At 42.1% G+C, this 12,833-nt stretch overlaps 1 long non-coding RNA gene across 1 annotated transcript; it reads left to right on the top strand.

Moving 5' to 3' along the window:
- The first annotated feature begins 5,569 nt into the window (after positions 1-5,569).
- LOC125705119 (uncharacterized) lies at positions 5,570-6,164 on the top strand. Its single transcript, XR_007381434.1, has 2 exons — positions 5,570-5,675; positions 5,847-6,164. It is a non-coding gene; the product is annotated as an uncharacterized LOC125705119 (long non-coding RNA).
- Positions 6,165-12,833: the final 6,669 nt, after the last annotated feature.

Genomic DNA, 12,833 nt, shown 5'->3' with positions numbered 1-12,833 from the left:
TTCTGACTGGTGCTGTAAGTACAGAAAACTGACACACACATCAGGATCACTTCAGTAGCAAAACTGAAGGGGCAAACCTCATTTTAGTGTGGATATAGATTGGGGGATGACAGAAGATAAAATTGTTATATGGGTTCATTCATTTGAAACACACCAATTACCAGACTAACTCCCATATTAAGGGGATTTACTACAGTCTGCATACATCTGCTCCTTCGGCTCAAAGGAGGGGGGGTATCATGAGCGCAAGCTCAGGACCAAATTCACGTGGATGAGTAGAGGCGACGTCACATGTAGCAGGGTGTGCTGGACATCTTGATAGATTGAGGTCTCCAGGCAGCACCCCCCCAGGAGGAGTAGGGGAAATATAATGTACAATTAGTCAAAGTAGGGGAGACTATAGGCAGTGCTAACAGGTAGATGAGTGCACTATGAAGTGCAAAGTGCAAGCTCTGGCAGATATGGCTATGGCAGCATAAGTAGGAGGGAGAGGCAGGTATGCAATGCAGGCATGGGGAGTCCCTGAAATGTCAGCACTCCAATTCCACAAGGGATTGTGAAGCTAGAGTGACAGCACTGACATTCCAGTTAATCCAAAGCCAATGGCACCGATCCCCACCCAGCTCTACACCTCACACTATAGGTCTGACTGGGAGTGAGCAGTTAGCTAGAGCTAGAACTAGTGTCCCTATACGCTAAACTAAACAGATGTGTTTTTAGTCTAGATTTGAATATTGAGAGGGAGTCTGAAACCCGCACATCCGGTGGAAGACCATTCCACAGCTGAGGAGCTCTATAGGAGAAAGCTCTGCAGCCTGCCATAGCTCTTTCTACCCTGGGCACTAACAGATATCCTGCGCCTTGAGAATGAAGCAAATGCGGAGGGTTGTATGTGGTCAGCAGATCACTAAGGTATTCTGGTGCAAGGCCATTCAGTGCTTTATAGGTTAACAGCAGTATTTTATAGGCAATACGAGACTTAACTGGTAGCCAATGAAGGGAGGATAAGATCGGTATAAATATATTCCCTATATCCACTGCTATAATCACTAGCTGCACTTAGCAGTGGTTCATGCAATAGAGGCAGAGCCATGTGCAAAAACATTTTTTGAGCTATCAAGATCACTACACTCCTTCTTCCATCGTAATTGCATGTCACAAAACTATCAAGTTCCCTCCCTTAAACGCCTGCTGGAGATTCGGTGGACAGGTCACCACGTTTACCTTTGCCTTGCTGGTGAAGTAGTCAGTGCATCTCTACAGGCTCAGAGGAAGATGAGAGATGATGACTCACTGACTAATTTTGACATAGTGACACCTCTGTTCCCGCAACTAAACGGAAAAGAACAATGAGTTCACAGCTTACAGACAGTGTTGTTTTATGCCCTGTAGGTCACACCGAAACCTCTGTAGGTCCTAGCCAGGCTCTGAAGAGAACTCTGCTCAGCATTCTGGACAGAGCCATTGTGGAGATGGAGACCAGGTTCTCCAGAGGCATTCTTCATCTGATGATGGCAGTGAATTGCCTTCTCCCTCAATCTTCCTCTTTTCTGGATGCTGCCTTGTTACGCCCCCTGCAGGAGCTGGCAGGTACTGCCTGCAGCGACAGCCTTTCTAATGAAATTTGTGTTGTCAGAAAGTCATGTTAGAACAGAAGTTCACCTCTGCTGTTGCAGACCTCTCCACCATTTGCAAACACCTGCAAGAGTTTAAGGAAGCTTCTCCTCAGCTCCACAGTCTCTATGTAACTGCTGTTGTGATTGAAGTTTCATCTGCCGCATGTGAGAGTTCTTTCTCCACTTTGTCACGTGTCCCAACACCCTTCCGATGCACAATGTTACATGAGAGAAAGAAAAGCTTGGTGATTCTGGCTAATAAAGCCATATCAGCTGGACTATCCATCCATCCATCCATCCATTTTCCAAACCGCTTATTCTACTGGGTCGCGGACAGCTGCACTAGATATGGATGAATTTGTTAGGGTTTTTGCACAAAGAAATAAAAGACTGATCCTACAATAGAAAGTATATAATCAGATATGATCAATGAGTCACTGAAAAAATGAAAATAGGGAAACTAAATAAAAAACACTGAGAATATTATGGGTTTGGAGTCAAAATACTAAGATTATGCATTAGTGGGTTTAAATATATTAATTATAACTATGGTTTACTGTAGCTTTTGTTAAAAGAAAAACATGAAACAGACAACTTTACATCTTAAACATACGAGCATAACACTAGACTTTGGTGACTCACCGACATCTCTTACTGCCCCCCCCCTCCCCATTGAATGCAGTCTAGAAGCGGGCCTGCCACACAGTCCCAGAGACACAGACACACCCACCCGCACACAGTCACACAGACGCACACACACACACGCAGGTCTTCAGGTCTGTTTGTGGTGGAGTAACAGTATACACGTAACCATGCTTCACCATGCTTGAATATCAAAAAGCCAATTTGTAATTTTATGCAGTTTCTATTATACTCAGTTATTTTGTAACAGACTGACATGAAACTGAATTCTCAGTAAAGATGGATTCCTCTGCTGGACTTTACAGTTTGACACAACAAAAGATCATGTTCACTAGTGAGACTTTGCCCAGATGTGTTAGGCAGTTATGGGGTGATTATGCAGGAATAAAAGACAAACCATGGTTTCATTTTGCTCTCTCACTCTCCATGGCCTGACACTCTGTTATATCTCATCTAGTGTTTCCTGTGTGAGCTGCTTTTTCTAGCCTGGGCGGTGGGGATAATAATTAATAAAGTACAGAAAACGTTCTACATGTAAATCACAAGTATACAACACAGACAAGCCTCTCTGCTCCTCTTCTCACTTCACGGGATTGTGGCTGGACAGAGAAGCATCAGCTGCGGTCTGACTAAAACGAAGGAAAATCCTTTCATCAGACTCTACAACTCCTCCCAGTGTCACTCACCCACAAAACAAGCCATTTACTCCTCCCTCCCCTCCATTAATTTGTCTTTTGCTATGTGTTCTTACATACTTACATACTAAGTTTGTGCAATAACTGGCCTGCTGCCACTAATTTCTGCAGTGACTTCTGCAGTCTTGCTGATTGTGTAATACTGCACCATGTGCAATATTAATATAATCGTGTTATAATTGTCACGTGTCCAGAACAGAGAGACCGGGATCCAGAAATGCAAGCCGCCAAGCGCTTTATTTGGATAAACCAAACTGAGTCACTGAATGGGATAGGCAAAAGGCAAGGTCGAAAGACAGGTAGGGATGTCGTAAGCCGGGGGGTCAGTCCTACAAGGAAGCGCAAGACAGGAACATACAAGGGTGCGGGAACAGGATGAGCAGGAGCAGGCTGGGAGGATGGGTCAGGTACGGGGATGGGTCTGGAACGGGAGAGAGAGAGGTAAGGAGAGGACACGAGGCAAACAGGCAGGGTTAGGTATCAGGGAGAGACAATTGACAAGAAAGTGCTTGGTATGGCTTCTAAACATCAGCGCAATACTTCGCAGTGGTCCGGTGACTTCTGGCTGGCTTTATCCCCAGGCTCATTACCCGTAACGAGCCGCAGCCCGTGGTGTCCGCCCGTGTGGGCTTGACAATAATACTAGGTGAACGACTAGGTGTTACCTAAAGAGTTATACTGTACTTTATTTAATACAATGACCCATATGTAACTTGTAATACATTATGCAGACAGTAATGTCTGTGTGACAGACAGCTACAATATCGAGATCCACCCAAAATGACTTACGTCCGGAGGTCCCGGATCCAAATGCTAGTGCAAGACGACACAAGACTGTAATAATTTTATTTCACTACTTATTATTTTAGTAAGTTAGTAGTTTTGAGTATTAACATATGACTATGAATGGCTTGAACCAGAATTAAGAGGAAATAAATTATTAAAGTATAGCTTAGTTAGAAGGTTACTTAACACACACTTGGCTCCACAGGGTTTGACAAACAACCAATAGCGAACATGCATTGCAGACAATGTAAATACCTTATAGGTCACACTCAGAATGCGTGTGATGTCAGTCCCGGCAAATTCTTCCCCTCTGTATTGTCTGTGGTCAGACTATTTTAGGTGCATTAAGTGGTAAAGGTTTTTTCTTTTATTTTTCATCCACCCCACCTCTGCCACCTGCAGTCACACAACCCCTCTATAAATGGACGTGGTTTGACTCTGTTTGGCCTCAGTTTAGCTGCAGAAGAGACGCTGATCTTCACAAACGTCCAGTGGAATCATGAAGTCCCATCAGATCTCTGCCTTCTGCCTCCTGATGACAGTGCTGCTGTCCTCCACTCTGGCTGATGGTAAGTCTGCAGGATCTCACAGCTTCTATCAGGACTTTAACAGTATTTTAGAGTCAAATATCTTTCATAGGAAATACAAGGTTACAGACCCTACTGTGACACATGATTACAGTTCTGTCTAAGCCAGTTTCTCTGTGTGCATTTTTCATGCATGTATTCAGAGTGGCTGCATGAATTTTGCAAGACGGGGGCTCTCCAGGAGCCCCCCACACCCCAGCAGGGGATCAGCAGCATCATGCGCACCACTGCTGACCACAGTCTGCTCACAAGCAGCCACAAGGAGGACCGACAGAGCAGGCTGGCAGCTTCACCTGCAAGGCCTGAGGCTGCTGAGAGGAAGAAGGTAGATAAATTGATTGTAGGGGACAGACGAAGAGTGGGGGCTGCGGCTTCCACAGAAACAGCTGGTATATTGTTCCCTTTTTCCTTAATAAAATTTGTCTTCAAGGGATATTTTTTCTGTAGCTCTTGAGCCTCGTTACCCACTATAGTTTTGTATGTATGTTCAGAATGGCTGCATATATAATACACTATATATACATTTTCGTTTCTTCATGTCTATCCATGAACCCACCACACCCCAGCAGGGGATGAGCAGCATCATGCACACCACTGCTGACCACAGTCTCCTCACAAGCAGCCACCAACAGAGCAGGCTGGCAACTTCACCTGCAAGGCCTGAAGCTCCTGAGAGGGAGAAGGAGACTGGAGAAGAAAAGGAAAGTGATTACAGGGGGGCATCTGCCAAATGGGGCTGCTGCAACAACCGTTGGTATATTTTTCCCATTTTTTCTTAATAAAACTTGTCTTCAATTGATATTTTCCATGAACCAATAGTTGGTACATTGGGCGGAGCCTAGTGCAGCACTGCTGATTGACTGATGCATTTTCCTCTATGCTGATTGGCCGGTTCTCACGGTCCCCCAGTCCTTATTGCAAACAGGAGATGCAATACAGTTTAATCATTTTAAAACTGTGCATTAAAAGCATTTGTTAGTGTGGCATTTTTTAAATAAAAGTTCTGCTTGCTGTCCTCCACTCTGGTTCAAAGTCTGCAGCATCTCACAGCTTCTATCAGGACTTTGTCAGTATCTTAGATTGAAATGATTCATTAAGATTATGGACCCAATTGTGAGATATGAATGCAGTTCTGACTAGTTCCTTGATGTGCATTTTTCATGTATGTAGAGTGGCTGTATATATTTTGTATGTAAATTATGTACAGTATACGTTTTTGTTCTTCATGTCTGTCCAGATCGCTATGGACTAGGTGAGTGCTATTTTACATACTTTACTGGAAGACTGAGGATGGACCAGATAACTGGATATGAAGAGACCAGAGCAGGCTGTGCTAAACCGGGAATTATGTAAATATTTACTCTTTTCATGTATTGTTTTGACCTATTACTGCGTTGTGATTTAGGGTTTGTTGTGTGCAAAATGTCTATAATATGAATGACTTTTACTTCAGGGATCGATACATATGAAGAAAGATTGTAAGTAAGAAGAAGACCCATGTTTTTTTTTTTAATTTTCAGACTTTACACCAAAAAGGACAAAGAACTGTGTGTCGATCCCAGCAATCGCTGGGTTCAGAACGTGAAGCAGAAGCTGGATCAGCAGTAACGCCTCCTGTCTGCCTGGCAAAACACGAAGAATTAATTTTATTACATTTCTGGTTCTGCTGAAATTCTCATACAACATTACTTTCTGTCATAATCAAAATCATTTTAACTTTTGCTGCATTTTATACTTCAATATCTTTAGCTTATATATTTTTAAAACAGCAGTCAAATGTCAGTTACACTCATATTCCTTTGCATGCATGTAACTGATTAAAGATAATTGAAAGTTAATGGTGGCTGACTGAATGGTGGCATTTAAATAATTTAAATTACAAAACAACATGCCTTTGGTTGGTGGGTGTACAGTATGAAAATACAGTAACAGATAATATATTCTGAATGAATGATATAAATATTTGCATTTTCAATTTATGTTCAGTACCAGTCAAAATTTTGGACACATCTACCCATAGAAAGATTTATTTGTACTATTCTATCTTTTGAAATAATTATAGAGACATAAAAACTATAAAATAACATATATGGAAGTAAGAATTGACCAAATGATTATTTAAAAATTCTTTTTTTAAAGAAAGGCAGGTGTTATAAAAAATACTCAGGGACCCAAATGTGGTGCAAGGGGAGTTTATGGAATCGACGATATTGTTCCTTGTCAGGGTCACGGAGCTGAAGAAGTCATAAACCAGGAAAGACAGTCCTACAAGGACACGAAGGACAGAAGGTACAGTTAGGGCATCGGGAGATGGGGCGTGGAAGGACTGGGGCTGAGAAGGTGGGGCAGGTTAGGACAAGACGAAGGACATGAGAGCAGTGCTCAGTAAGTGACATCAGGTCAGACATAGCTAAGAGTTCAGGTGTTTCCACTTTGGAGAAGCTGATTACGCAGCATCTTTGGTATCTTCAGTCTTTCTCGAGGGATCTGAAGCTTGGAACTTTTAAGGTCTACGGTTCATGAAAATTCATCACTGGGAGTCCCTCACTGGGACCAGTGGTTGAGGGATGTTTACAGTAGACCACTAAATTTATGACCCTTTAGACCTTAGAGTTGATTTTGATTAGAGTTGATTGAGTATTTAACTTGAAATATGTACAATTACGTTCCAATCCATTATCACATTCGTACACCAAACGTCACATCACGACCTGGAGGTTTTCACATCCAAAGCAAGATAGAATTGAAAGCCAAGTCAGACAATCCTGGCTGCATCTATTCCTTTGATAAACTTCGTTAGCTGCTGTCTTGTTCACTGACGTTACTTTGGTAGAACTTTGCTTATTGCATCACTTAGCTCTTCATCTCCAAAATGCATCCTGTGTCTTTAGTTCCTGATGTCTGAGCTGAAAACTCACCTAATGTGCGGGTAGCTCTTGTCACATCCTACCACACGCAGCATTCTGCACCACCAATGCCATGATTTCCGGGAGGTTAATGTGTCAGTTTTGTTTAATTGTAAATGTGCAAGAAAAAATAGAAGCTTAGTGTGAGAGAATGAGATTGGACTTAACTGTGGCCGTCTCACGGTCAGTCATGGGGCATCTGACAGCCTTGAAGTCAATGATTTTACAAAAGGTATTGGAAGAATTTGATCAAGTGCATGAATCTCGTCAAATACTGCTGACTGACGATATTATAGAAAATGAGAGGGTTGATTGGAAGGAGTCCATAAGTACTTGTACATAAGAATTGTATGCTACATGTGGTGACGTCATGTTAGTCCCTGATTAAGATTATTCAAACAGTGTTTGTCAGCTGAAGGAGACGGAAACTGTGAGTACTCAGAATATGTGCCTGGGGTATCAGTCATCTGAGTTCATGGATACAGGCCTGTCATCCTTACATTCTGTGACAATAGGAACAATCTCTAAAACGCAGCTTTGAAGCAGTGGCTACTCCTGCCACATCTCTCATTGTTAAGGATGATTGTTAAAATGATAACTAAGGTTTCCCTTTCAATAGCTAAATTAACAGCTAATCAGGCATTGCATTGTTCAAATTAGTCAGCTAGCTAACATGATATTGTCATGTTGCATTGAACAATTAGTATTTTTTAGGTCGTCTCAGAGAAAATATACCACCAGTAACCACTAGATGTCAGAATAACACAATGATTTGTCCCTGAGCTATATACTGTGTAGTGATTGTGGACAGCATGTCCAGAATTATTAATTATGATCTACACTGACTGACTAATCTACTGTGGTTATGATCTGATAAATTGTCATCTATTAGTCTGCACTCCTAAAATACCATAAAGAGAGAGACCTGCTTTACCATTAATTAAATAAAATTGAGTGAAGTCTTCACACTCACAATGATCTGATTCGGTCTTCATCAATTTATTCTGAATCCTATGACGACCAATAGCAGAGCCAGATATCACAGCGTGGGTGGGCCAGCAGAAAATCAGGTGGCCCACATTCACATCATAATCACACTGCAGAATCAACTACCATACATTTATTTAGCATATAACATTTATTTAGTTTTTAAATGACCCGTGGCATCACTAAGACCAAATTAATAAAGAGAGAGAAAAATCTATTTGTCTCTCAACAGCATATTTCCTCCAGCTGATCTAACCACACACACACGTACCTGTCATACACAATCATTGCATTGTACTGTATTGCTTGCTTAGAAAGCTCAGGAGGGCCCGAGTTCCACATGGATGCACCCAGGACTACTCGTGCCACCCTAGTAGGTGACAACTATTCTATTAATCCTATTAATAACTCAATCATGTTTCTTTGAGTTGAGAACGTTAGTCATGTTGACCTTGAATGTGACAAGATTGCTGGCTGCCCCAGCTATAAAGCAGATTACATTTGATGAAATCACATTAGTACAAGTCCTTCTCAAACCCATACAGAGTCCAATACAGTGCCTGCAGTTTGGAAATAAAATGCCTTAACGTGACAGAATACTCCAGAGAGCATGGCTTGATCCTGATTGGACTATGATATTCAGATGCAAGGGAAACTGTCTACGCTAGAGTAAGTGTCCATGCTAGAGTATCGGTGTGGTAGATGATTCCCTCCCTTTCCCCCTCTGGTGGTGCGTGGCCATGAGGAACTAACTGCCCCTGCTTTAAAGGATGATACATGAATATGAAAATCACCAAATACCTGCGTTAAATCAAACAGCACATAATATGCTGGGTTCACTGTCCAAACAAACAAACAAACAGTGCAGTCAGCTAAGAGCTGCTAATGATTGTATTTACAGCAGTAATAGCAGTTATCCACTCTGCATGTCCCCCATGTCATGTGATTCTCCTCTGGTTACTCCAGGCCTCTACTGGGTCCAAAAATGTTTGACCCCACAGTTGATAAATGATTGAAGTGATGTTTCGTGTGTCTTTGTAACATATCACAATGGATTCTCTGACCTGAAACAAGAGTTAACACGACTTATTCAAACATGTCATCCATGACACCATAAGTATGCTTTCCCGATTAAAAGTGTGCCATTTTTAACGGTATAATTTAATATTTCTACATAATTATTGTTCCTTGTTCTGTTTCTACAAAACTATGAGAGATTTGTATCCACTAATCTCTTGACAAAGTGAGTAGGGACTGTGTGGTCACACTCTTTTTGAGGTGCATTAAGTGCTGAATGTCTGGATGAGGTGTTAAATTGAATGCTGTGCCTGTGATCAGAAGGTTGTGGGTTCAAATCCTAAGATTATGAGAGTGATTTCACCACTGGGTACTTAAGCCAGTGTTTCTTGAATCAGTGTTGGGGGACCCTTAGACGGTCCGTGTTTTTGCTTTCTCCCAGTTACCTGAAAGGGAACAGAAACCTGGACTGTCTGGGGGGCCCTGAGGACTGGTTTGAGAAACACTGACTTCAGCAAGGCTATTAACTTTCTCAAAGAGTTATGTAACTCCTGCACTGCCAATTCTGCAATAAAAAAATGACATGGAAGCCTTGCAAACCAAGAATCATTGTTTAATAGGGATGTCTGTTCCTGGAAGCCCCCCCCCCCCCCCCCCCCCCCCCCCCAGACGTCAAGCGTAATGATACGGCCTTAATTTGGTCTATAGCTGACTGCTACTACTGAAATCCACATATTCTTTTTTTTTTTTTTTGCTGGCCTGTGGCTGTGAGGGGGCTTTGGATTTCTCTGGTAGGTTCCCAAGTAGGGGAGCTGCTGGCCTGGACCACTAAGGGGGTTGGTAAGTGCCATTGTTGGAATAGACTTTTGGAAAAATCTTACGAATACATATTTTCTTTCTGCTACCAGCTAAGCTCCTCTGACATGAAGTACACATCAAGATTTTTTATACTAACCCTGGTGTACCCCACTTATTGACCAAAGGCAAAGTACTAAAAGCAATGGGCAAATTAGCAAGAACAATTAATTCAAGCATCCAAAAGGATGCTAATGGATCATTAGCAATAAAATGTGCTAGAGACTGATATCTGTGGCGTACCATCCTCTAACATGGTGGGTTTCTAAATGCTAAGCCTGGGTTTCTAAAACCTGTGTGTGTCTGTACAGTCAGACAGATTGTGTACAAATGGTGGAAGTGTATCAATGGTATTACCCTCCCCAGTTACTCCCCCAATCACTCCAAGGGTAAGGCATGTGATTGTCTGTGAGGTCACAAAAGGACCAACGGTAACTTCTAAGTGGCTAAAAGCCTCTCTTACATTGGTTAATGTTAATGTTCATGAGTCCGCCATCAGGAGAACATTAAGAGAGCACTGAACACCAGTGGTTTGCATGGCAGGGATGCGAGGAGACAGCTGCTGCTTTCCAAAACAACATTTCTTCCCATCTACAGTGTGCTGAAGAGAATGTGGACAAGCCTGAAAGCTATTGGAGTACTGTTTTATGGACAGATGAGACCAAAACAGAACTTTTGGTTCAAATAAGAAGCATTATGTTTGGAGAAAGGAAAACACTGAACCTCATCCCATCTTTGAAACACGGTGGAGATAATATCGTGCTTTGGGCCTGTTTTGCTGTGTCTGGGCAAGAACAACTTGCGTGCAGTTTATTTGAGGAAAACCCAGCAAGATCCCTGAGTTGAGGCATTTTTATATGTAGGAACTGGGTAAAATTCCGGCAAGCCTATGTGCAGGACTGATGAAGACCTGCAACAGGACCGGAAACATTTATTTGCAGTTATTGCTGCAAAAGGGAGTCACACCAAATACTAAAACCAAAGATTCACATACTTTTGCCATTCACAGATTTGTGAAACTGGATTATTTTCAACAATGAATGACTAGGCATGATATTTTTGTCTCATTTGTTGAATTGTGTTCTCTTCACTTACTTTTAGAACTTGTGTGAAAAACTAAGGATGTTTTAAGTCATATTTATCCAGGAATATGGAATATTCTGTAAGGTTTGCTAACTTTCAAGCGCCACTGTACATTCCCACGTCATGCATACACATGTGTGTCCGTGTGCGAGTATGTACATGCAGGCGAAGTATTCAACCTAAATGGCTTCTTATACTAATCACTACACCAACATACACAACAATGAAATGCAGGGAGGTCAGACAGCAGACAGTAAGGCACACACAGCGTCGGTAGTTTACACGATGTATACAGACAAGTGAGGATTGGACAGGATTCATATATGACAATAATGACACAAAGAAGGGCACCTATCACAACAAGCATTTACAATAACACAAACAAGGGGCCATTTACACATCTCCTGGCTCTCTGTGCTGTTCATTGTCATGGATCAGCCCGGGGAATTCCCAGTGACATCACATAGGTATTCCCAGTTTCTAATGCACATGCCTCCAGGGGAATCCCAGTCTGTCAGAACCAGCTGATTACAGAAGCCCGTCCTCTCTACGGCTCGTCTCGCTGGAATTTCTTGTAAAGGGGCTACGCCTCCTCCCAGCTGAATCCTAATTTTTCTGATTGGTTACTTCTGCACATCCTGTATGCTGGTTGAATGTTTGAGAGGTTATCATCCATCCACCTGTATGTCTGTATTTTTATGCCATTTCTGTCCATGAGACCCGTCCTGCCCCCTTCATTGCCCTTGACTATGACTTTGCCTTCCGATTTGGATCCCGTTTTGGCTCTCTGGCTTTGATCTGGACTGTTTGACCGTGTTGCGCCCCAATAAAGCCGCACCCTGTACCTAATACTGCGCAATTGTCCTCCTTTTTCCATGCTGTCTAATCACAGTTAATAAGCTCCGCTATGTGGAACCATTGCGCCGGTGATATAGTATTCAGTCCCCTTCGATTTTTTCACATTTTGCTATGTTGTAGCCTTATAATCATTAAAATTCATTTTCCACCTCATCAGTCTACACTTACAGTACCACATAATGACAAGCTGAAAACATGGTTTCAGAAATTTTTGCCAATTTATTAAAAATAAAAAACTGAAACATCACATTGAAAAAATAATTCAGAACTTTGCTATGAAACTTTATTGACAGTTTAGTCCCATTTCTAATGTACACTTCTGAATGTTCCTCCGGTGGGTAACTGAATTCACCACTGGTGCCTCATTTGTAGGAGCACCAGGGGTGAAAAGTAAGGAAGTACAAGCACTTCATTACTGCACTTAAGTATATTTCTCACATTTCTGTACGTCACGATTTAGCCGTGGACACCTTTGACTTTTACTCTACTACATCTTACAGCAAATATTTACACTTTCAACTCTATTGCATTCCTACTTAGCCTTGCGTTATATTTTACAATAACTTTTCCCGTATCTTTTTTAATCGGATGAAAACAGGGAAAAGTAGCGATGGGACAGACAATACGGAGATTTCGGAGGTTTTCTCGTCAAAGTAAAGCCCAGCGACAGCTACAAGAAGCCAGGCCTTCATGTCCATCATCAGTACCTGACCTCACAAATGCTCTTCTGCAAGAATGCTCAAAAATTCCCATAAACACACTCCATAATCTTGTGGAAAGCCTTTCCAGACACAGCTGTTA

The sequence above is a fragment of the Brienomyrus brachyistius genome, chromosome 12, assembly GCF_023856365.1.
Source record: "Brienomyrus brachyistius isolate T26 chromosome 12, BBRACH_0.4, whole genome shotgun sequence".
Classification (NCBI taxonomy): Eukaryota; Metazoa; Chordata; class Actinopteri; order Osteoglossiformes; family Mormyridae; genus Brienomyrus; species Brienomyrus brachyistius.
Note: the sequence above shows the minus strand (reverse complement) of the source record. Positions and strands in the feature narration are given on the sequence as shown.